The sequence below is a fragment of the Bactrocera latifrons genome, unplaced genomic scaffold (assembly GCF_001853355.1).
Source record: "Bactrocera latifrons isolate USDA-ARS-PBARC rearing strain unplaced genomic scaffold, ASM185335v1 scaffold_323, whole genome shotgun sequence".
In the NCBI taxonomy this organism is placed as follows: Eukaryota; Metazoa; Arthropoda; class Insecta; order Diptera; family Tephritidae; genus Bactrocera; species Bactrocera latifrons.
Window position 1 is genome coordinate 297,214 of NW_017536886.1, and position 2,892 is coordinate 300,105.

The window sequence follows — 2,892 nt, forward strand, 5'->3', positions numbered from 1 at the left end:
ATTGATTTGGACAAAACAAAACTAAAATTTGCAACATTAGAACTAAAAAAGCACACCGTTACTTATTTTTTAATACTTACTGATAATTATTTATTTATTATATTAATAGTTTAAATGAATTCTTTTGATTTAAAAACGTATTTTGTGTTGATGTGATAGTTTTTACTTTTTATTACACATATAATACTTACATATACAGATATGCATATACATACATGTGGAAGAGACTAAACCTTTATGTGAAAATGTGAAAAATTAAAAAGTCTACTTTATTAAATAGTGTTACATGTTTATAAAGTAATCATGCTGTTTTTTATTTGATCTCTACAACGTTTAGCAATATTGGTTTCATTCGCATTTCCTATTGTTTCAGTATAACTAGCATCGACTTCTTCAACTTCTATTGCTATATTTGCAGGTGATTCTACATTAAAAAGAGTGCAAATATTATGAAGAGCACAACATACGTTCTAAATTTGCACCACTTTTTCTGGGGCATAATGTAGTTCTCTAGCAGCTAAAAGGCATCGGAACCGTGCTCTTAACACTCCAAATACTCGATCGATAAGGGATCTGGCTTTTGAAAATTTGTAGTTGTAGTAATTTTCAGCAGAGTTTTCAGCAGCATTTCTGTATGGAGTTAAAATCCATAGCTCAAGCGGATATCCAGAGTCGCTTATAAGAAAAAAATTAAGTTAGCAAAATAAGTGATGCATATAATAGCTAAAATTAACGAATGTGTATATGCTCACCAAGAATGCGAATTCCTATTTCTCCATTCATATAGTTGGTTTGTAAATATTGGCGCTCGCTTGACAAATTCCACACATGTGAATCATGACACGCCCCAGTAAACCGACGGTTAACGGCTTTTATCATCATATTATGATCACATATCTAGGTTTTGGAAACAAAATTTATAAAAAAAAAACAAAGATAAATTAAAAAACAATTGCCTTACCACCAAAGCGATTATACTATGCTTTAATTTCCTATTGAAATATAAATGCTATCATTTGGATGTGAGTACCATCCACCACTCCAATTACTCCTGGAATTAAAGACACTGAGTAAAAAACTGGTTTCTCTTCATTTTTTCTCCTCTGAAGACATTGCAAAAGTTATGTGTTTTGGACACAGCACTTTCTCAATTGCTTTACAAACTTCAAACACACAACGCGAAACAGTTTGTTGAGCTAGGCCTGTATGGAGATCTTGTCCAATTTGCGTTTGATACCTTCCCTGCGAAAAAAAATTTTAAAGTTGCCGCTAATTTCACAATTTCGGGTATTCCTGTGGACCTGCGTGGGGTTTTTAGCTCACTACTTATGCTATCCAACACATATTTGAATGATTCCTTGCTTAAGCGAAAGTTTTGCATGAAACTATTTACGAGTAGAAGTACAAACAAATTTAAAGAATCACATTACCCTTTATCATTTAAACCTTCCTTTTTGACTAAGACTGATCACATTAGACTTGTCTCTAATAATTTTCCGCTCAACTCGTACATTTTTTGTGTTTTCCTCCCATAACACAACGGAATCCATATTCACACCTTTTTTATTGATTTAAAATTACTTTTATATATAAAAATCTTCAAATTTAATCATGTTTGTCTGTCAATTTTCTACACTTCTTCACTTTTCTGTTATTGATTTTGTTTTCATTCTCCTTCGTTTCGGTCAGTAATGTCAACTATACTGGAGATATGTCAACGGGAAAACAGTACAAGTGTTTACAATGTAAAAGTGTTACAGAGTACCGATTGCCCTGCGCAACGCATTGCTATTCGTTACGCCTTATAGAGTAACCCCCCTGATTTCCAATGCTATAAAAATAAAAAATCACATAAAATTCATTCACTTACCTCAATTTTTTTTTTTATTTCCCTTTGTGGGTTTTTTTTTGGCACTATTGACAATTATGTTTTCTCCGTTGCACTCATTCAAATACATCAAGAAATGAAGGAAACTTTTCATCGCATTTAGGCAGAGAACGTATAATATAGAGAACGTTCAACTACGGACAAGCGTATGAACTGTCAAGAGCCATGAATTTTCTATTAGTGGATTTCACCACTTTTGGCTCGGCAGGAGAAACTTTAAMAGAAATGAGTGAACAGAGCTGAGAATTCAATGAGAATTATGCTCTGAAATATACATTTCTTTTACAGGCGCCTGTTGGCCTTTTGGCTTATATTTTTATACGTTTACATGCTATCATATCAATTGATATGAATATGATTTTGCGAATTTTTATGAAGTCATGCAAAATTGATAACATTATTTTTAATTTATGCAATTCTCCAAGCAATTTTTGTAGTTAATGGGCAAATGAGCTTCTTTTTAAATATTTCTTATCTTTGATAATGTAATATAATTTCATGTGTATGCATATATTTGCTACATATGTATGTATGTACATATATGATATATTATCATAATATCTTAAAAAAATTAGTATATTACAACAATAATATATATATATAAATCACACCTTTTATCATTTAAAACTTTGATAGGCATCTTTCCTGCAGATATGTATGTACATACAAATCTAAGTACAAATCAATCTCAAATCAAGATATTATCATTTATCAGTGAAATAACATGCGCGCGCTGCTCTACCTGTAAATACACATATACATACATATRTGCGTATGACATTGCTACACAAATAATGTATACACAAACCTACTTATAAACATATCTGTATATACATGTATGTCGCCCGCGAAAACTTCAAATATTGTTCTACAAAAACAACAATCGTCTTAAACATCATCATACATACTTATATGCGTACACATGTAAATATGTCTCCCGCAAAAATTACAAATACTGTTTACAAAAACAACAATCGTCTGAAATAGCATCAGAAATCAATATG

At 31.2% G+C, this 2,892-nt stretch overlaps 1 long non-coding RNA gene across 1 annotated transcript; it reads right to left on the reverse strand.

Moving 5' to 3' along the window:
- Positions 1 to 258: 258 nt before the first annotated feature.
- LOC108971103 lies at positions 259 to 1,651 on the reverse strand. Its single transcript, XR_001993522.1, has 3 exons — positions 962 to 1,651; positions 753 to 897; positions 259 to 675 (listed from the first exon to the last, which is right to left on the reverse strand). It is a non-coding gene; the product is annotated as an uncharacterized LOC108971103 (long non-coding RNA).
- Between the last annotated feature and the right edge of the window lie 1,241 nt (positions 1,652 to 2,892).